The 22675-nt window shown below is 45.8% G+C and overlaps 1 long non-coding RNA gene across 1 annotated transcript; it reads right to left on the minus strand.

The window, feature by feature from the left end:
* Nucleotides 1-14131: 14131 nt before the first annotated feature.
* LOC148128034 (uncharacterized) lies at nt 14132-21199 on the minus strand. The gene is made up of 3 exons (XR_015741316.1): nt 20987-21199; nt 17868-17959; nt 14132-15280 (listed from the first exon to the last, which is right to left on the minus strand). It is a non-coding gene; the product is annotated as an uncharacterized LOC148128034 (long non-coding RNA).
* Nucleotides 21200-22675: the final 1476 nt, after the last annotated feature.

Consider the following 22675-nt stretch of genomic DNA (forward strand, 5'->3'; position numbering starts at 1 on the left):
TCACCCAAAATGCTGCAATTTTTTTTTTGTAGTTTATTGGCTGCTTATTTAAACTGCCCATTTGCCCACATAAGGCGACAATCCTGTCCATCCTTGTCTTGCTGACCAATAGGTAGAGCTTTCTCCATGGATAGCTGGACAGGCTTTATTGCAGGACTTCTTCACACACTTCTTCATTAAGCCTTAGCGGAGGAGAGCTCCGGCTAAATGCTTTGCACCCCAAATATCACGCTTGTAGCCCTGGAGTTCCTGAATTCACATGTGACCCATAATTGATGGCAGGCTTCCCACACATTGGGGGAGGAGGTGGATGCACAAACATCGTTGCCATGTTCCTCTAGTTCTAATCTGCGTTCAAAAAGGGAATCCTTCCCCCCCCCCCCGCCCCCGTTTCAAGAAAAGAAAATCCCTACCCAGTTTGATACAGCCACACTGTGTATCAGTGATCACCCACAGCAGCCCTTGCTAAGTGTGGCTCTCCTCGACCATGTAAATGCTGCCTATTCCAGCTGTAGAAGAAATCTGAGCATGGAAAGTCTTTCCCCACGTAGAAGGGGGCATCAGGTACCCATTTCACAGAACCAGGAGTGCGCCAAACCCAACTCCAGCATAATCCCAGTTGGTAGCGTGCATATGCTTGTCAATCAACCCGACTGCACGTCATCTCCTTTGAAGCTGCCGCTCCTTGGCTAGCATAAAAAGCAATGAAAACTATGTACATCCACAAGAGTCACATGTCAGAAATCGTGCTTGGTGATTAAAAAACAACAACACATCGCAATCTAGAGAAAGCTTGGTTATATTGTGGCGTTTGATCTCTTCTGTTTTTACCTACTCCAACGATTTTCTCCAGACAAGGACATTTAAAAACACTTCCATATGGAAAACCACTCAACTTGCCCACGTCCACCCTGCTCTTCTTTTGCCGTTCTGGGCTTCCTCAATACGAACCATGCGAGCATAGGCCCAACATAATACCCCTCCCGACAAATGGAGGAGGGGTCTTCCCACACACCCCAGGGTCGAGTCCTAAGGAATTCCCGCCCCGCGCGGAGGAAAGCAGCTCCTTGCTCTTGATTGATAGGTGCCATCAAGTCCTCTTCGGCTCCTAGCGATACATAGATTTTCTCCGTGACGGTCTGTCCCTAACCTGGTCTCTGACCTTGCTCTTGGGAGCAAGAAGGTTGGCGGCTATAAGCGCAGCTCTTTAAACGCCCCCGCAGGGAATCTCCCCCAGCCTCGCTCTCCCTCCCGCGCAGAGAGATGGAGAGAGGGGGGGAGAGAAAGAGAGGGAGAGAGACAGACCGACCCAGAGATAGAGATGGGGAGGGGGGAGGAGGGGGAGAGATTCACCAGAGCGATCGCCAGTTTCCACTCCCGCACAGCTCACCACGCCTCTCTCCTTTGAGCAGAGAGGCCACGGGGCAGGTGAAGCCCCTTTATCTGATTTCCTAACCGCCCAAAAATCCCTTTGATTTCCCTCGTCCCGGGGAGTTCAAAGCGGGAAGAAAACGAAACTCTGTTTGCCGCGGCAGCAGGTGCGTCCGATGGCAAATCCCCATTCATCATCGCTGCTGGGCTGTGTTGAGCTGCTGGAGGGGGGACGTGGCCGGCCAGCTGAGCGACCGGCGCGGAGCGAAAACGCTCCCTTTGCTGCCGGCCAGGCACGCCGCCGCCACAGTCGCCAGCCCTGAGAGCTGGGGCCGGCTGAACACCCCCCACCCCAGCCCACCCCCGCCTCGCCTGCCAAAGGCCCGAGAACCTCCTCTGCCTAAATTTGAAAAGCCCAGTCCGCGGTCCCTACATTACACTGGTAGGCCGTTCTTGTTCCGTTGACTAAGACAGAAGCAAGAACATCCGGAACCAACTCGTGTGGGTGAGGAACGGCTTGCTCAAGCACACCGGAGGAGCGGTGCTTGCGGTCCAGCAGTAGGGGATTAATGCCCCCCGCTTTGCACATACTGTACAAAGGAAGCCAGATTCTCAACTTTGTGGTGCCCCCTTTGGGCCTGGTGCCCTAAGCACCGGCTTAGCCTGCTTAACGGTTAACACACCACTGTGTCCAGGCAAAGAAGCAACGAAGTTTTGAGAACAAGCCAACATAGAACCAATACCCCAGAGACTGGCCAGCAAACCCCAGGGCCTAGAGAGTGGTGCTTTAAAATAGAAAGGTGTTGGCTTCCCAACAACTTCTTGTAAACTGTGTGGGGTCCAGAGGTGGTATTCATCAGGTTCTCACCAGTTCCGGAGAACTGGTAGCAGAAATTTTGAGTAGTTTGGAGAACCAGTAGTGGAAATTTTGAGTAGCTAAGAATACCACCTCTGACTGGCCCCACCTCCAACTACTCTCTGCCTCCCGAGTCTCAGCTGATTGGCTGAGTCTTCTTTGGTTGCCCTGCCCAGGAGAACTGAGCTGGAAAGCAGGTTAGTGGGGTAGGGAGATTTTGCAGTATCCTTTCCCTGCCATGCCCACCAAACCACACCATGCCCACCAAACCACGCCCAACAAACCACACCATGCCCACTAAGCCACACCCACAGAACCAGTAGTAAAAATTATTGAATCCCACCACTGATGGGGGTCTCATTCATTTCAGAGAACAACTCTACACAGATACATACATACATAGAGGGTGAGCAGCAGTGCTCCAGCTAATGGAAAACCTTAGGTGGTGCTTGTGTAGTCTTAAACGAGGAGGCATAACTTGCAAGCCATACACAGGATTCCGTGGTAGAAATCCATCTTTGCTCTGTAACTTCCTTGCCCTTTGCTGTTAAGGGAATCTTATCTACAGAAAAACCTGTTGACACTAACAATCCCTGGGCACCGGATGGATTGCTGCTGTGTTGTCTACAAAATGGGCAACAGATTTGCCAGACTGGATTAAAGGCAGCTGCTTTAGTCCCAGCATCCTTCACCCCCTCCCCCAAATAGTGTCCTTCCAGGTGCATGAAAGGTTTACAATCCTACAAGTTAGTAAAAGTCCCTCTCTCATTTCTCTCAAGAAGTTAATGATACACTGCCTCTGTACATGGAAGTCCCATTATGCACTGATGAAAAAACTTTCATAAAATTGCATGCATGAGTCGATTCCAGGTTCATAGGCTCCATTTTCTTGCTTCAAAGCAGAACCCAAGGTCCACCAATAGGAACTGTGTGCAAAACAAAGACTTAGGAATAAGCCTGTTACTTTCTCCAAGTATTATGACTGTCGAAATTTCACAGCAAAGATCACTGAAAATATGGTGTAAGATGTTCAGAGTCACTGGATAGGAGATGAGTGGCAAATAAGATTTTATTTTTAAAATGAGATTTGTTCAGTAAGAGGGCAAGCTATTTGGGGTGGGGAGAGAGAAATGAGAGGTGCATGGTTTTGTTTTGACTTACAATTACAGGATAAACATTTTGACTGTTCCATTGCACATCATCCAAAAATGTACCAGTTGGATTCAATCTGTCTTCTGCCCAACCCTGATTTAATCCCTTTTTAAAGCCATCTAAGCCCAAAGCCATCCCTGTATTTTGTAATAAATAGACTAAGGCATAATGTACTTTGCTTGATTTTTGGCTTGGTATACCATACATACCAAGTAGTTGGGGCTTATCACTTGACACAGCATGGAAATCAAACTAGTTGTGGCTCATTCAACAAACCATATTTAGGCAAACCATAGCTTGGAAGGATGCGTGATCTCAGCCAATTTCCGTCCTGAATTAACTGCCCATTTCACTGGGAAATTCAGAGCTCAGTCATTTTGAAAGATTGCAATGATTAGCATCCTAAAATAGGCCTTAAACTAATACTACACCATGCTTGTCAACCATTATAAAAATTATATTAAACTGAAGCTGGTATAGTCAATTAACCTGCCTACCCTATCTTTTTCAAAGAATTTCACCTCATTTCCCTACGAATTCTCATGTTACCTTTACTTCTCCCAAGGCTTCTGCCCTGACTTTTGTGGCATGGGAAGAACAATCAGGATGATCCTGAAACTAATGCAGGAAGGTGCATGTGATACTATGGTTTCCATGCAACCCTTGGTTAGAGTAATTTAGGACTGGTAGTTGTATTCTAAACAACTTCACCTGTTTCTCTTTTCCTCCTCCTCCCTAAACCAAGGGTTTTATCACATGGCGATGGCTATATTCTCTTGGGATTATGGGAATTGTAGTTCAATGTATTTCCAAAGCACCAGGTTGGGAAACCTTGCTGTTTAACCCATGATCTGTGCATTAGAGTAGACAAGCTTTTAAGAGTATTAATCACTAAAGTTGGCAATTTATTATTATTATATTATACACAAAAAAACAGTGCACACAGCAAATGAGATAACTATGCTGGGTTTCATATCACAAATCACTAGTCGAACACTTCCCGGTGGGTGATGTATCGGCGGATTATGCGAGCAGATCCCAGTAAGGTGGCCTTCTGCAGCTGACCAATGGTGATTTTGTCAGTGCCAATTGTTTTCTAAGTGCTTGCCTAGGTCTTTAGGCACAGCACCCAGTGTGCCTAAAGTACCACTGGAACCACCTGCACTGGTTTATGCCAGAGTCTCTGCAGTTCGATTCTCAAGTCCTGATATCTGGTGACTTTTTTCAAGTTGTTTCTTGTCCATTCTGCTGTCACCAGGTATGGCAATGTTGATCCACTTTTTTCTTCTCCACAATTGTGATATCTGGGATATTGTGTTCCAAAACTTTATTAGTCTGTATTTAGAAGTCCCATAGTAGTTTGGCTTATTATTATTATTATTATTATTATTATTATTATTATTATTGTTGTTGTTGTTGTTGTTGTTGTTGTTGTTGTTGTTGTTTTAAAGGAAGCAAACACTCAGCTAACCAGCTCAAAGGAGCAGTTTAAAAATTGCTCTGGGAATGGACAGCACAGAAAATCAGGAGCGTGAAGAAGTTAAGCTTATTTTGGCCTCTTTCAATTTCTACGTGGGCGGGGGGAGAGAGTAGCCATAAGGAAACATGTTTCCAGACAGGCATCTCCTTCCTCTTTGCCCTCATAACCGCTGCGCAGTTTAACAGATTCCCTCCGCATCAAGAAGGCTGCCAGTCCAGGTTTGGGCGGTTACTTCCAGTTACGCTTCGTCCCATCGTCTTCTCTTCTTTAGGCAGAAGCGCGAGGGGTGATGAACACCCAGGAGGCCCCCAGGCTTCCACTTCGCTTGGAGCAAGGAGGGCAGGACTCCCGGTGAGTCGCTCTCCGTTCCCTCCCCGCAAACCCTCGCTCGATCCTGGGCCGATGAGGTTCCGTCGCTTGCGCTGAAGCCCAGGCCCGAGCGGCGAGGCTTCTCTCCGCGGCGTTCCGGGCTCTGCTTGCTGGCGCACAGCGACCCCTGGTAGAAGGTCGACGAGGAGCGAGCACTTCGGGGCAGCAGCGACTTACAAGAGGCCGGAGCCACCTGTCGCCCAACGCGCGTTCCCGCAGGCCCGGCGGCCGCGATCCCTCCCCGGCGACCTCCCGCACTCCCTCCGCATTCGGGCATCGCCGCTCCGCCTCGAACCTCCCCCCCGCCGCTCCGTCGACCAAGGGAGGGAACGGAAATGGACGGTCCCGCTGCGGGGGGAAAACCTCGCCTGCCTCCAACTCAAACAGCCGCATATTTTCCCAGCGCTCCGCGTTGCCTTTCTTATTATATCTCTCCCCGTCCGTCGGTGATTGAAGGCCGGCGGGCTCAGCTCCTGCAGTGAGGTCATCGAGCCATGTTTGTCACATCCCGGCCGTCTCCATAGCAGCGGCCCGTGATGTCATCAACATGGGGTGGCTGCGACCTCATGGCGGGAGAGGGGAATGGCCTGGTTGCAACAACAAGAGCTGCGCCCCAGAAGATAGAAGAGAGCCATTAATCCTGGGAGGGTTTTTGCTGCTGCTGCTGTAGAACAGGCTGTCCACTAATCTGGTGGAAACGGCGGAATCCCTTTCCGTCCATTCACACCCAACCTTAGTAAAGAATGCAGGAATTGGGTCTGGAGGACTTCCATCAGCACACCTAGTCCCTGGGGTTGTGGGGCGCAGACTCACCAGCCTGCCTTTCATTAGCAGGCATAAAACTTCCTCCACGAAAACATAATTAAAGATAAATTGGTTGCGTCTTGTCTGCACTCTAGTCAAGGTGTTGGGGCAGCATGGTTACTAGGCTTCCTTGTGACCTTGCGCTGATACTACACTCTTGTTCTAAGAGGGTAGGGAGAACCAGTTGTGGAGACAACGTCGCTACTCTGGCCTCAAGGCAGTACAGATCCAGACGGGACAATTGCAACTCTTTTCCAAGCCTTTTGTGAGAGATGATATCAGGAAGAGCCTGGAAGGATCCCAGTTAGAATAAGATTTTGCACAGATCCAGGGCTCTGATGGGGGGGGGGGTTTCTACCTATTTTCCAAAGCACCTGAAGGCCAGAAAAGGAATAATGGATGGAAACTGGTCAAGGAGAGATTCAACCTGGAAATAAGGAGAAATGTTCTGACAGTGAGAATATTCAACCATTGGAACAGCTTGCCTTCAGGAGTTGTGGGAGCTTCATCACTGGAGACTTTCAAGAAGAGACTGGACTGCCATCTGTCAGAAATGGTATAGGGCCATGATGGCAAACTTATGGCACATGTGCCAGAAGTAGCATGCAGAGCTATCTCTGCCGGCACATGAGCTGTTGCTGCAGCTCAGTTCTACTGTGCATGCACACGTGCATGGGAAAAGCTCCATGAGGATTTCCACCTGAAGTCATGCAAGGTAAAGATGTCAGTAAGGTTGATCCGAGGAAGACCATTACCCATCTCGGTTATCAGCTTTCTTGTGGGGAAGTGTAACTTGTCTGTGTGTCTGTCTATCCATCACTAAAACTCTGATTCCCGTAACCTTTAACTGGGCAAAATGGCGTATTGTAGGGCAACACTTTTTGAAGCAATATACCTCAAGTGAGCTAACTTACAGAATGTATCTAGTATTGGAGACTCCTGTGGAATTGAAATTTGGCTAATTTTATCAAACATATCATACCATAAAAATGATCATAAAACAGTTTATGACGAGATGTTCAATAAAATTAGCCAAATTTCAATTCCGCAGAAGTCTCCAATTCTGGACATATTCTGTAAGTTAGCTTGTTTTATTATGAAATGTCACAAAACGTTTCCTGTGTTGGTATTTGACTGTGCTGTACAGTTCAACATGGGGTATTTTTTTTTCAAGGCAGGTGACATCTCTGAATGTGTCCCAACTTTTCCAGTGAAAGCGGTACATTAGAAGCTCTGCCATGGTTGGAGGCATTGAGGAATCTGAATGGGAAATATCTCTTGAAAGGATGACCCAGCAGAGCACAGGTCATTTCTAGTCCATATCAAAAAAACCTGACCTCAGAGGGCATCTCCATGTTTTGATACAGTTGCTATAGCTTGCATTCTTATCTTCCTCTCCCAGCTATCCTGTAAATTCTGAAAGAGAAGATAATCTAGCTCAGGGTTGAACTGTGGACTCCTTGGGACTCTCTAAGCTCAGTAAATGCTTCCAAAACACTTCGATCAGAAATGCAGGTAGTCCTGGACCTACAACCACAGTTGAGCTTGGAATTTCCATTGCTAAACAAGTTTAAGTGAGTCTTGCCCCAGTTGATGATCTTTCTTAACACCACTGTTAAGTGAATCCCTGCAGTTGTTAAGTTAGTAACACAATTATTAAGTGAACCTGGCTTTCACATTGATTTTGTGGCCTACCAGCGGCTAGTGGAGCTGGCAGCAGAGCGAGACAGTGAGGAGGTTGTGAGGGAACATGGGCTAGCTCTGGAGGCTGAGGAAGGCTCGGACGAGGGCTCTGCGCCAGAGGCAGAGATGGGGCCAGGGCAGTCTGGCAGTTATCAGCTGCCTTCAGAGTCAGACAGCAGTGAGGCGGGGAGCAGCTAGAGCCGATTCCCAGCCTGCGCATGTGCAGAGCTGCCAAAAGAAAAGAACAGTTACAAACTAAGGGTCGACGTGGGAATAAAGCCACAGGTGGATGGTGGATGGCCCCTCCCATAGGGATTAAATGAGGAGCAAAAGGGGAGGGGGCTTTTGCAGGAAACAATTTGTTTGTTGCAGCAGTGTGAAGATCTGTCTGTGCATCTCAGAGACTCTGCTGAGTCCTTCCTTGTTAGCACTGTGTTTGAAAATATTTTCTTGGCAGCTCTCCATGCTACATAAGGTCAGTGCTCCTAATTACACCCTTGAAAGACTGTTTGCCAGGCTTTGGCTGAAAGTGAATGCAGGTAATTCACCTTTGTTTAATAAAAGGGGTTTTGCCAGGACAAAGAGTCTCCTTAGTGCTTTTGGGGGAAGTCTTGGTCAGAACAGTTGACTGTGCTTGTCAGAAGGTCACAAAGGGGACCACATGACTACACGGGACACTGCAACTATAATAAATACATGTCAATTGGCACACATCCGGATCACGGGACATGTAAAGGTCATTAAGTGTGAAAAATGGTTATAAATCACAGTGCTGTTGTAACTTCAGTCATTAAACAAATGGTTGCAAGTTGAGGACTATAACAAAACCTAGGTCCTCTCCAAAAAAATCGGGGAGCAGCTGTAGTTGGATTCCCTGTCCAGAGACTCACTAGCCAGAATGTGTAGCATGAACAATGAAGTGGTCACTTCTCCCATAACTGGCTACCTCTAACTCTCCGGAATTTTCTGTATCAGGAATAATAACAATATGATTGTTCTGTGCATCTTGCTTAACTTCTTCTCTGCCACTGCACAGTTTCCTTGAAAGGGGGGCGTTGATCACAGGAACAGAGGATCTCACACACACACACACACACACACACACACACACACACACACATTCAGCAGAACTTGGAAACTAACGAAAGGCAACAAATCACCATGCTTTTTTTTTTTTTATAAAAAGAATGACTGCCGGGAACACTATTTGGATTTCCCCTTTCAAGTATCAAAATAACTCATAAGACCTAGCATGAGTTAATGGGTACCTTTTACACTTTTAGAACTGGCACGCGTTCTTAACATTTATCTTTTCTCCCTTAATCACAGCCTTCCTGCATAACTTATTTGTATTTTCACAGTTACTTCAGTGCCCTTTCTTATAGCAAACGTCAGCTTCCTCCCGCCTTTTAAGGGCCATATGGAACTAAGCTGGAAACAGGCCTGCTAGTTTTCATAATGTGGAATGCTTAAAATAAAAACCCATATTAGACTGTTCAAAACATTCCGTGTACATAATCTTTCAGTAATCCCTGCTGGAACACGGCAGGATTGGGAAATGTTCTTTGTCCCCCCACGAGTGGGCTTTGTTCTGAGGTAGAAATGAGAACAGTTTGTTGAACACTGAGAAACGTTCAGCAGAGGCAAGATTTGAACTGGGTTTCTTTTTTAAAAAAATTCATAGCCCAGGCTGTAGCTTAGGCATCGTATTTAGGCTATGATTGAAGTACCTGACAGGATTGGATAATCGGAGAAAATACAGGTAATCCTCGATTTTACAACCCCAATCGAGCCCCAAATTTCTGTTGTTAAGTGAGACGTTTGTTGGGTGAGTTTTGCCGCATTTTATTGCCTCGGTTGTTAAGTGAATCACTGCAGTTGCTAACATCAGTAATGTTCAGTGAATCTGACCTCCCCATTGACTTTGCTTGTCAGAAGGTCGCAAAAGGTCAGCAACCATCATGAGTCGGCTGTCTGGATTTTGATCACGTGACCATGGGGATGCTGCAAAGGTCATAAGTGTGAAAAACAGCCATAAGTCCCTTTTTTCAATGCCGTTGTAACTTTGAATGGTCACTAAACGAACTGTGTAAGCCAAGGATTACCTGTACCAGCATGTTAAACTAATATTTGTTCAATGCACATAGTCTTTGACTTATGACCACAATTGAGGCCAAAATTTCGGTTGCTAAGCAAGGCAATTGTTAAGAGAGTTTTACTCCATTTACTCCAGAGCTGGAGTGGGGTGGGAATGGAGATTTTGCAGTATTCTTCTCCTGCCACACCCACCAAGCTTCACCACGCCCATCAAACCACACCTATAGAACTGGTAGTAAAAAAATTTGAATTCCACCACTGGTCAGATCAAATCCAGTTAAAGGCCTCACCCTAGAACAGGGGTGTTAAACTCAGTATCATTGAGGGTTGTGTTTGACCTTGGGGGGGGAATGGGTGTGGCCAGGGTGGGTGTGGCCAGCTCGACATCACTCATGTTGGGGGTGCCTATGGTGGCCTGAGTGCTCTGCCGGCAAAAACAGGCTCCCGAGCTCTGTTTTCAGCTGCGACAGCCTCCTGCGACCCTCCACCAGCGGAAATGGAGCTTAGGAGAACTGCCTGCAGCCCTCACGACAGAGGTTCAGCAGGTTCTGAGCAGTTCTGGAGAATCGGTAGTAGAAATTTTGAGTAGTTTAGAGCAGTGGTCCCCAACCACCGGGCCCCGAACTGGTACCAGTCCGTGGATCATTTTGTACCAGGCCGCCTATTTTGCTTGGGCGCTGCCATCTTGTTTTGACGGCACTTGAGAAAGTCCTTCCGGGTGAGTTTGTCGGTCATTGATTGGAAAGCAGCATTTGGGCGCTGAAGGAATCCTCACGCCTTAGTTTCATCGAAGGGTGGGGTGGCTTCGAACGAAGAGCCGTCCCGATGGTGGTAGAGTTTCGTGTTACTCAGGAGGAGATTAAGAAAGAGCCCGAAAAGCCCATCGGCCGCGAGAAGGTACAAAGGAGGAGTTGAAGGTGGCGGGGAGAAGCGGGGGACAGCTTGCTGGCCAGTCGCTCGACTTGCCTTGCCATGGTCGTGCGTGCTGATGCTGGTACCGGTCCATGGATCATTTTGTGATGCTGGTACCGGGCCGTGGTACAAAAAAGGTTGGGGGCCACTGGTTTAAAGAACCAGCAAATCCTACCTCTGACTGGCCCCTCCCCCATCTAGTCTCTGCCTCCCAAGTCCCAGCTGATGGGCTGGGTCTTCTTTTGTTGCCCTGCACAGGAGAACGGAGCTGGAAAACAGGTGGGTGGGGTGGGGAGGGAATGAAGATTTTGCAGTAACCTTCCCCGCACCCACCAAGCCACACCACACTCACCAAGCCACACCCACAGAACTGGTATTAAAAAGATTTGAATCCCACCACTGCCTTGCAAGCTCCGTTTTCGGCTGTGATGGCCTTCTGCAATCCTCTGCCAGGGAAAACGGAGCTTGGATGGGCCATGCGCAGCCCTCCCGAGCTCTGTTTTCAATGGCTGGGCCACATTGCAGCCCGCAGGCCTTCATTTTGACACCCCTGCCGTAGAACTTCAGGCTAAATAACCCCAGCAGTAGAGAGCTGGTCAGACTCACAAAATCTCCCTTTCCAGAAGCCCCAGCTGATCTTCTCGATTGTGGGCTGCACCAGCTGCAGGCAGCTACCACAGGGCCTCTGCAGCTGGGAACTGACTGAGAAGCAGGAGGCCCGTTCAGTCCTGCCGGCCCAGACAAGCAGATGAGCTGCCAGTAAGGAGCGCGGGGTGGGGTGGAGTGGGGGAGGCTGTTTGTTGAGCCAGAAGCCCATCCAGAAATCACTGGAGACTCCCTTTCTCCGTGTGGCTGAGAGGCTCTTCTGTGAGACAAGCCAGTAGCATCAGCAGACTCTTCTATCAAACAAGCCCATCTCCCGCCTGTAGGTTTGCATTTAACCAGATTCCCAAAACAATGGAGGAATGCTGCAATAAATGTCAACACAATAAAACCTTCTTCAATAAAAAATTGGACTAGATAAAATTTACAAAAATAAAGGAACCAATTAACTGAAGGGACCTTTCTGAAGGTTTTTTTTTGTTTTTTGTGAAGCAGGCATGGAGATGATGGGAGATACGTAAGAAGTATGAGCAAAGGAAGATCTTTGTTAATGGAGGAAGCGTCTCCAATTCAGTGTCATTTCTGGATTATTACTGGGCATGTTATTGGATAGCCCAGGAAACAATTGGATCAGAGAATAAATAAAGCCAGAATTCTTGCATGAGGCCTAAATAACCAGGCTCAAATTATTGCATTTTGGATGCATTATGTTAACGGCTATGAGAATAAACATCAGGTTGTTTGTTGGGATGAGCTTGGAAACACTGTTATAAATCAGATGGGATGTTAGAGGTCCTTGGCTGTGTTTAGGATCTAAATGCAAAGAACATTGTCCCATCTCATACACTTAAAAATGGCTCTCACATTTCTCCTTCCTTGCAACAGGAAACCAGTTGAGGGAATACAGATGGTCCTAACATGGAGTTTATCAGGATGAGAGGTACAGCCAAAGGTAAAAGAGTATAAAAGGAGGAATGAAGTTGCTGAATCCCCAACTGGTCCAGTTACCCTTGGGAAGAAAATGTGGAGTATGTAGAGGCAGTAAAAGATAGCAAATATATTTGCATTTTGTGCGTGTTTGTATAAATACGAAGCTGTATAAGCAGATTTGGATATCCCAGAGCATGTAAAAACTATGCAAAGCAAGGAAGGAGTGCTTTTAACCAGATCAGTGAAAGTAGTAAATGGTTTACCAAGAAAAATTCCTAGTACACTAGGTAGCTGTCTGGCCTCCACCTGAACACTTTCAGTGAAGGCATGCATTCCTCATTAGTCATTGGTTCCACAGTACTGTCAAACTGTTCCTTCGCTTAGGTCTGCTCATCCAACAATCCACCAGAACCTGTAACTTAGATCTATTATTGCATGTCCCAAATTTTGGGATGAAAGAAAATAGGTCTTGACCTTATAGCAATAGCACTTAGACCTATATACGACTTTATAGTGCTTTGCAGCCCTCTAAGCAGTTTTACAGAGTCAGCCTATTGCCCCCAACAATCTGGGTCCTCATTTTACCCACCTCTGAAGGATGGAAGGCTGAGTCAACCTTGAGCCTGGTGGGATTTGAACTGCCAAATTGTAGGCAGCTGGCTGCAGAAGTAACTTGCAGTACTGCACTCTAACCACTGCACCACAGAGGCTCATTATCCTGTGTGACAGCTATTTAAAGGGTGCTGTCATATCCAATTCTACCTTCCCCCACCTCTCAGTCTCCACAAGGATAAACACACACCCCGCTCTCCAATTCTGCATAGAATTGGCCTTCTCACCTTGGGGTGTTTTCAGGTGTGAACGATCAATTCTGAATATTGGAACCCCCTACCTGCCTCGGGAGCAGCATATCACAATTTAATAAATGTTAGAATCCTGATTTTGCAGCATTTGAGTACATTCAGCCTAGTGAAGAAGGCCAGGCAAATCAAGTTACCAGAAATCAAGAGTTGCATGGTTCAAGTAACTAAGGCTTATTTTGTATTTCCTGGTTATAATAATGATTCTTTTGCCTACAAGTGCCTCTTCTTGTTATAAATTGACAGCCCAGATCGTTCTCGCGAGGCAGCTGTTTTGATCTGCTAATGATAGGTCTTTCTTCCATATTTTCTCACCGCTCTGTCAATCCCACAAGACTTTCTGCACTCTTTTCTTCCTTGCTCTGTATCATCCACTCCTTCTTATCTCTGCTCTTCATTGCTGCGCTGTGTAATAAGCACACACGAAGCTTTCTTTCTCTAAACATTTCACGCACTGAGGCCATTTGGCTGGATGCAACGGGCTGAAAATTCATGCCAACTCCCCTACCCGAGTGGAGGAAAGGGAGGATCCACAATCCTCTTATCCCTATTCCAACAATGACTGGCCTGTAGGCCACAGATGTTCCCATAAAGCAGGAGGAATGGGCTGCTGAAACATTTAAGTGTTTGAAAACCCTCCAGGGAACTGCAGTTGGGCCACAGATAATACGCTGTGCCTATTTTTACAATCTTAGTTATTCTTACTGATACTAATTAAAGACAATAGTCAAGACATGGATGCCAAGAGTGTCCCAACACGCTTCCCAAAGCTATTAGCACGAGGGAGAAGGGAAAATGGTCGTCTTCTGAATTGGCTTGAAACAATCCTTCTCTATTTAAATGGGCACCGTATTGTAATCTGTGAAAGACAGCTGGCAAGCCCACCAGAAAAGGCTGGCAAGCCCACCAGAAAATAGCAGTAGCACTTAGACTTATATACCACTTCAAAATGCTTTACAGCCTTCTCTAAGCAGTCAACACTCAGCATACTGCACCCAATAATCTGGTCCTCATTTTATTAACCTCGGTGGGATGGAAGGGCTGAGTCAACCTTGAGCCGGTCAGGATTGAACTTCTGGCAGAATTAGCCTGCAATACTGCATTCTAACCACTGCGCCACCATGGCTATGGTGGTAGATGTGGTTAAATTTGCGGGAAAATGCAGCATTTCTCTGTCACAAGCATACAGACTGTTTTTTTAAAATGAGCCTTATCATTCCTCTATAGCATAACCATGTATGAAAGTCAAAGGCCAATGTTTTGAGACTCTGAAGATCTCCAGGTTTTCTTTAATAGAAGACACATCTGGAGGGTAAAGGTGCAGACACATCTGGAGGTAGTATGTTCCAGTGGATGCCTCCCAGGCATGGCTCAAGAGATATGACCGCAGCAGTGCATTGGGTAGCTCTTTTCCCTCCATTTTTTCTCCTGACAATTTCATGGAGGCCACTTCTGGCCACTTTCTTCTTAAACAAAAACAGGACATTTTGTGGGACGTCCCTCTGTCTTTTAGCACAAACTCTCAACAGGAGAATTTGCAAACCATCCACACAGCTTCTTTCTGTCCCAGATTGCATTTTACTGTTACAAGCCTCGCCTGCGTAGGAGGCATCTAGCAAGGGAAGGCAGCCAACTCTGACTGGAGACAGAGATAAAAATCAGGTTTGCTTAGGGCTGAAGGCAAGCAGCCATATGCAACAGGGGCTGGGACACCACTGCTTTGCTGGCTCTGCAAATGCATTCCCCCCCCAACACCAGAGCACTTTAAAAAAGAATAAGCTAAAAAGTATGTAAGACGCAGAATCTTTTTCCCCTGCAGCTGGGGCCCCCTTTGCATTTCTCCACCCAACTGGACAGCTCTGGGCAGGGACTTAACTCCAAAGCTTGGGGTCAAGAGGCCGGGCCCACTTGCTGGGAGCTGTGGCTGAGCTGCGATTCACACGCTGTCCTTAGGTTTTCCTGGAAAACGCCTTCACTCTGATCATTACTTGCAGGCACTTCAAATCCTAATCAGCCCACTTGAAAGGGAGACATGGATCTCTTTGGAAACTGAACCTCATCACTGCCAGGATCTCCTGATGAGAACGGTGTTTGCTGGTGTAGGCCTCGGCCTCCATGCTTTGCTGCGTATGGTTGTTGTTGTTGTTTAAATTTTGCCTCGCCCTGAATATTAAAAACAAAACAAAAACAGAAGAGACGCAAACCCCAGATGGATTTCAAATTCAGAGCATTGCTCCTGAGTTTGTTATCTCACCCCATCCTGGTAGGGAGAAGCTTGAGGCCAATCCTAGGAGATATTTCTGGCTGAAGGTCACAGATAGTGCTGTTGAGTAGCCAGAAATCCAAAGCAGCAGCTGCTGCCGCTGCCTGCCTTATTCTTCAAGTGTTTATTTTCTTTCCCTCTCTCCCTTTCAGAAAGTTAGGTTTGTGTATTACAAAATTGAACCAGAGGGAAAAGGTATTAAAAAATGCGCTTCTTTGGCTCCCTCTCCTGGTCGTTGCTAAAAGGATGGAAATAGTTACTCTTTGCTCTTGGCTGGAGCTATTTTTACATAAATCCTGTGCACCAAGAAGGCTCTATATTAGGAAAGGCTACTTTAGGACATAAGTCCACAAATAATAGATCAAAAGATTATTGAACTAAACTACCTGACATTAAGAATACCCAGCACTTTTAGAGTAATTAGATTTAAATATAGCTTGTGGGGGTTTTTTTCCCCCCCAGGAGCTCAAGGTGATACTGAACACTTTTTTCCTCTCTCCCTGCAATAGCCCAGGTTGGATTGAAAGAGTGAGTGATTGACCCAAAGCCACCCAATGAGCATGCAGGGCTGAGATGGATATGATACGCCAGGATTACAGCTGGCCTATGGATCTATTGCTCACCTCCATCCGTTCCAAGCTTGATCCCAAAGCGCTTCAGAGTTCAGCCTTCCTCAGTCACCGGCTTTTCAGAGGAATTTTGGACTACTAGAATTCCCAGTGTTGTTTTAATAGAGGCTTGAGATGCGGTCTGCTAAATGAATCGCTGGAATGAAGGTAGATCAAGAATTCTCCAGAGCAAAGGTGCGTGGGGAGAGGGTCATAAAAAAGGTCAAGCTATGGCCATGACCACGTGATTGAAGCCCTACCCCTTGTGCACATAACACACGTTCGATTATGGTTGCCCTTTTGCATTTATTTTACATCCTTCCCCCTCCACCACCTCAGGTAGATTCTCTCCTTCTCCAGACCAAGATATGCTTGGATGATTTACTGTGAATTGCAATAGTTAGTTTGCTAAAGACGTCTGAATCCCAGCTACGTCACAAAGCGGCTGAAAAATCATTGCCCTTCCCAGTCTTAAATTTTTTGCCAGTGAAATGAATGTTGATTTAGGTAATCAACATACATAGATGATTAGTTTTGTGATAAGATGGGGTTACAAAGCAAATGCCTGGACTTTTGAACTTTTCTGTACTTGTCTCTAAAATCAGGAATCCATTGGGGGGAATCTATTACAAAGTAACATGCAACACCCCACAATTTAAAGTCCACCATTCCTTCCCTGGAAGGAGAGCCTTCCTCAATCGTTGAGTGTTTCCCGTCTGTCAAGAGAAAATCTGCTCTCTCTGTTGCCAATCTACATGCTGCCTTTGTTGCATCGGTTCTGAGTGAGTATCAAAGAGTGTTGTCCTGATTGGTGAGCGTCCTGCTCATGATAGCCAAGATGGTTGGTTTTTTCCTCTGGCTTTGCAGATGCTCCTTTTCAGGCCATCACTAGCTAGTGGGAGAAACATCCACCAATTAAGGCACTGAAGCAGAAATGAGAAGTCTGACTTCAGAACACCCTTTGGCTTATCCAGGTTAGTTGTCACACACACACACACACTCACAGCCCACACACACCTCTTTCTTAGCCACCCCTCAAATTAAATGGATAGGAATTTTTTTTTAAAAAGTATGGGAACACACGAGATCTTGCCACCACTGTGCAACTGGCTAGATTCTATAGAGTTGGATAGCCGAAACCGATCTCCTGCTGGGTAACCACTGCTTTCCCTCCGAGCGGAGGATGGATCATAACTTACAAATATGGGAAACTGGCAGATAAGGAACTAGAAAAGCCCTGCTCAGTAACCTTCTATGGATACTGCAAAGGGAGGCTGGTGCATCTTAAAATAAAGATGTAGTTTAAAATATTTCTGAAAGGGAAAAGCACAAAATATTATTCTGCAGCCAAATGTTCCTCTTCTCTCTTCTTTTATCTTTTTAGAAATCTGAAGATAAGTTGTAGCCAAAAGAAAGGCAGGAGGAGCTAATAGATATGACAGAAGTTCAGGAAACCAAGTGCTAGGGGAGAGAGCAAATGCTGGGTGAGAAATAAAGGTCATCCTCAAATTACAGCAACAATTGAACCCCAAATTTACGTTGTTCGGTGAGAAATTCGTTACGTGACTTGTCCCATTTTTTGCCTTTTTTGCCACATTTGTTAAGTGAATCTCTGCAGTTGTGTAACGTGGTTGTTAAGGGAAATCTGGTTTCCCCATTGACTTTACTTGTCAGAGGGTCGCAAAAAGAGGTCACATGACTCCAGGATATCGTAACCGTCATAAATGTGAGTCAGTTTTCAAGCATCCAAATGCAAATCATGTGACTGTGGGGATGTTGCAACAGTCATAGGTGTGAAAAGTGAAAAAAAAGTCACTTTTTTCAGTGCCATTGTAACTTCAAACAGTCACTAAATGAACTGTTGTAAGTCAAGAACTACCTGTGGTTTCAGTGGACTCTGAAGGAAAGAGAGAGTATGGTCACACCATCCAATCCCTTCTGATCACCTCACAGCAGCTCAGCTATCTTTGCCTTCAGGAGAAAGAGTGGCCTCATGTTACAAATTTTACATACCTTGAACCTGTGATGAGATAATGTAGGTTAAGGAAGGGAGAAATGTTACTTCTACAGTATACTCCTCTATACTGAGGCAGTGGTGGTATTCTACCGGTTCGGCCCGGTTCTGCGGAGGCAGTAGCAGCGATGAGCAGCAAAGGCCCAACCGGTTCTCTCTGCCACTCTGCTGTTGGGCCCACCTGCTCGCCCAGGTTCCCATACTCACCTTTATCCTCTGAATTTGAAGCGCAGCTGCTTTGCGCGGCACAGAGGAGTGTTGCACGGCAGCTGCTGAAGCGACCGGGATCGTGCAGGCTCGCAGGAGGTGAGTTAGAATGCCTCTGCATCTGTGCAAAGTGTGCATTTGGTGCACGCATGCATGAAAAGCATGTGTGCATGCGCACCACACGCGCCCACCAAGTCACGCTCACCGAACTGGTGGCAAAAATATTTGATTCCCACCACTGTACTGAGGGGTCCTTGGTGCTCTCTTAGCTTAGTTGTTTTCTCCCAGACGTTTCATTACTCAAACTAGGTACCATTATCAATGCTGGTTAGCTAACTTTGGTCTGCAAGAAAACAACCAAGCTCAGAGGGAATCAAGGACCACTCATTTCAACCTTGAACTATAAATATTCTCCTTTATTGCTACTTTTATACTGACATGCTTTCCCCACTCTTGAATTATAGTGCTGTTCACCCATCCTTGAATGAGCAAGAAGCTATACTACGTACATCATACATACTCTCCCCTTTGCTGATCCCTGCCTGGCTTCCCCTCCCTCTGTTCTCAGTGCCTGCCAGCATCATTCCAAAATAGTTGGTGACAAAGCTTAACAGGTTTCATGAAATCTGCCTTTGGATGGTGCCAGAGAAAATATTACTTTGATATTGATACACAGCCAAGGCAATACACGTTTATTTCATTCATGGATTCCCTTCATTCACAGACTAATATGCAGTTTAAATAATACACGTTTGTTTCATTTAGTAGAACTAAACTTGGAACTTAGAATAACTTTATTGTCACTTTAAATGTACACTAATCGGCATACATTAAAATGAAAATTTTCTTGCGTGCAGCTCTCGAAGGGTCACCCCCTCCAATATACGCTCCGTAAAACATGACAAAAATAAATAAATAAACATTATGCATGTACCCACGTATATGATATTACATAGTAGGAGCGAGATGAAGGCAATGTCATATGAACGGAGCAGAAAATGATTTTGTGCTTTAGCTACGTCCAAATGAGGACTTGTGAGGATTTCAGACTTTTTCATTATTGGACTGGGGATGAGTAGAAGACAATACTGTGTGGCCAATGGTGAAAGCTGAGATGGTCAGACAGACCATGAATGTGCTGAGGGACACGGCCTGCAGGACAGGACTCAAGCACAGGAGAAAGCCCCACTGTCTGTTTCTCCTGGCAGAATCCACTAGAGGGAGACAAGGGATCAAATTAAAGGGTTTTATACTTGAGACTGTTGTAGCTTTCAATCCTTGCTTTATTTACCACACCCCACCCCAAATATTGGTGTTTTTTGTTATGCGCAGGAATAGCTGCTCAAAAAGACCAGTGATACTCTTAAGAGCCAAGCAACGTGACATTAGCTTTTAGCTAGGAAGTTCCTCAAATTCTGTGCCTTATTTAGAAGAAAATTCTGCTACTTGTTCTCATTTAAAATGACTAAAAGACATACTTCCACCAATATGCTACAAAAGCCCTTTGTATTTAACTGGGTAAAAATGGTGCATCATAGCGGAAAACATTTTCAACCAAGGTACCTCAAATGGACCAACTTTCAGGAAGGGAGGGAGGGAGGGAGGGAGGAAGGAAGGAAGGAAGGAAGGTTGTCATGCCCATTCTATCTAAACCTCCTTTCCTCATGTGATCAATAGATCATGAGGTGCTAAAAAACCAGCGCCATTGGACTAGGAACGCCAACAATTTCCACCTCAACTTCATCATATGAAAATGGCTAAATCTCCCCAAGGGTTGTACCATTAATTGGAAGCTTGATAGGACAAGAAAACTGTGAGATCTTCAATTTGTGGTCTTCTAGGAGCCTACCTTTCTCACTGAGGTCTGACATTTCACTTGGTCACCAAAAGAAAAGTTTAAACTCTGCATCTATTACCCCAACCTTACATATTTGAAATATTGGTGTGTTTCAATTCCAGACTTCTTTCCACCTTTCAAAGAGGGATAAATACATAAATGCAATTAAGAAGCAAGGTGGCCCTTCTAAAATTTAACAATTCAAGGATGTCTTTAATCTCTTAAAAACCCTTAGGCAAAGGTAGTGAAGCGTCTGCCAACCCAGAATTCCACAAGTGGCTGAGGAACTCTGGGAATTGAAGTCCACAAGTCTTAAATTGTCAAGGTTGGAGACCCCTGTAAGATTATACCAAAGAATTGTATTCTTCAGAGGTTGCACCTGCACCTCCTGGCAGAGGTGGGTATTGAGCAGGTTCTGACCAGTTCTGGAGAACCAGTAGCAGAAATTTTGAGTAGTTTGAAGAACCGGCAAATATCACCTCTGACTGGCCCCTCCCCCATCTATTCTCTGTCTCCCGAGTCCCAGCTGATCGGCTGGGTCTTCTTTTGTTGCCCTGCACAGGAGAACGGAGCTGGAAAGCAGGGTGCTGGGCTGGGCTGGGGTGGGAATGGAGATTTTACAGCCTCCTTCCCCTGCCACACCCACCCAGCCATGCCCACAGAATCGGTAGTAAACAATTTTTGAATCCCACCACTGCCTCCTGGCAACATTCAGTACTTCCTATGTCCTGAGGTTCCATTTGGGCTGAAGCAGAAAGAGCAACATTCTGTGTATTTGAAAGCACCCCATCTACCTCCCAAAAAAACTGACTTGAAAGCACACACACACAAATCCCTCAGAGTATGCAAAGCACTAAGGTTACTTTGGAGCTCTGTCTTTCCCTTCATTTTTCATTGCCAGTTAAATTGTAATTTTAATTAAAACCTAAGGGTTCCTTACCTTTATGTCTGACAGATGTGCCATGTTTTTGAATGATGTGTAAGCAGCTGGAAAGCAATATATAGCTTTGTCTAAATGCAATGATAGTGCAGCTTTACTGCATGTACCCAATGATGACCTTAATTACTTTTTAAGAATGAAGGGGGAAATTAGATGCCAGGTAGATTACATGGGTTCAAGGGAGTCTCCAGGACAAAGTTTGCCCCTTAAATAAAGCTTCAGAATCAAACTGACTGATAACCGGAGTTAACAATTAGCTACATCAATCGCAGAGCAGCAAAAACACTGGAGCCACAGGTCAAGGGCTAGTTCTAGGCCTCTGGAATTTAACACACTTAGATTGTGTCTGCTTAGTATCTTGTTTGAGCTATGGGTCCCACCAATTGTTTTATTTTACATTTCATTTCATTATTTTGCATTGCTTTTAGGCAGGCCTATTCTCTGAAAAATTCAGAAGAGTGGATAGAGAATGTTTCTGGGAGCCTCAGACTTTTGGCCTACTGCATCCAATACTGAAGCGTTTTTTTTTCCCAGTTGAAATGAATGGTCAATATGAGTATGAAGGGAATCCCAAATAATTAAAATATCTGTTAAAGTTATATTTTAGCTAAATACTTGTACGCATAGTCCTCACTTAACAACTGCCCTGTTTAGCGACTATACAAATTTTTGACAGTGCTGAAAAAGTTAACTGTATGGCCATGCTTCACGTGACTGTTGCGGTGACCACATGGTCATAGGAGTGAGATTTGGGTGCTTTGCAGCTGGCAGATTTTTACAACCATCACAGTGTCCTGCGTCATTCGTAATCACCCTTTGCACCCTTCAGACCTAGCTTCCAACAAGCAATAAAATCACAAGTTGTGGTCACACGAGGTCTTGCTTAACAACCACATCACTGTTGATATGGTTGCCAGTCCCAATTGCCATTGTCAAGCAAAGACTACCTATATTATAACTTGAATTTAAAAGACAGATAGTCTTCAACTTAGGACAATTGAGCTCAACATTTCTGCTGCTAAGTGAAACACTTAATTTTGTCCCCTTTTTGTGATCTTTCAAGCAGTGGTGGGATTCAAAAATTTTTACTACTGGTTCTGTGGGTGTGGCTGGATGGGCATGGCATGGCTTGGTGGGCGTGGCAGGGGAAGGATACTGCAAAATCTCCATTCCCTCCCTACCCATCCTAGGGGCCAGCCAACCTGCTTTCCAGCTCTGTTCTCCTGTGCAGGGCAACCAAAGAAGACCCAGCCAATCAGCTGGGACTTTGGAGACAGAGAATAGATGGGGGCGGGGCCAGTCAGAGGTAGAATTTCCAGTTCCCCAAACTACTCAAAATTTCCACTACTGTTCTCCAGAATTGGTCAGAACCTGCTGAAAACCACCTCTGCTTTCAAGCCACAGTTGTTAAGTGAATACAACAGTTGTTAAATTAGTATCTCGGTTGTTAAGTGAATCTGGCTTCCCCATTGACTTTGCTCGTCAGAGGATTGCCAAAGGTGATCACATGTTCCTGGGACATAGCAAAGGTCATAAATAGGGTATGAATCAGTTGCCAAACATCCAAATTTTTGTCACGTGACCATAGGGGTGTTGCAAAGGTTGGAACTGTGAAAATTGGCCATGAGTCACCTTTTCCACTGCCATTGTAACTTTGAATGGTCACTAAATGAACTGTTGTAAGTCAAG

This window comes from Pseudonaja textilis, chromosome 1 (assembly GCF_049901715.1).
Source record: "Pseudonaja textilis isolate UNSWEBS1 chromosome 1, rPseTex1.2, whole genome shotgun sequence".
Classification (NCBI taxonomy): Eukaryota; Metazoa; Chordata; class Lepidosauria; order Squamata; family Elapidae; genus Pseudonaja; species Pseudonaja textilis.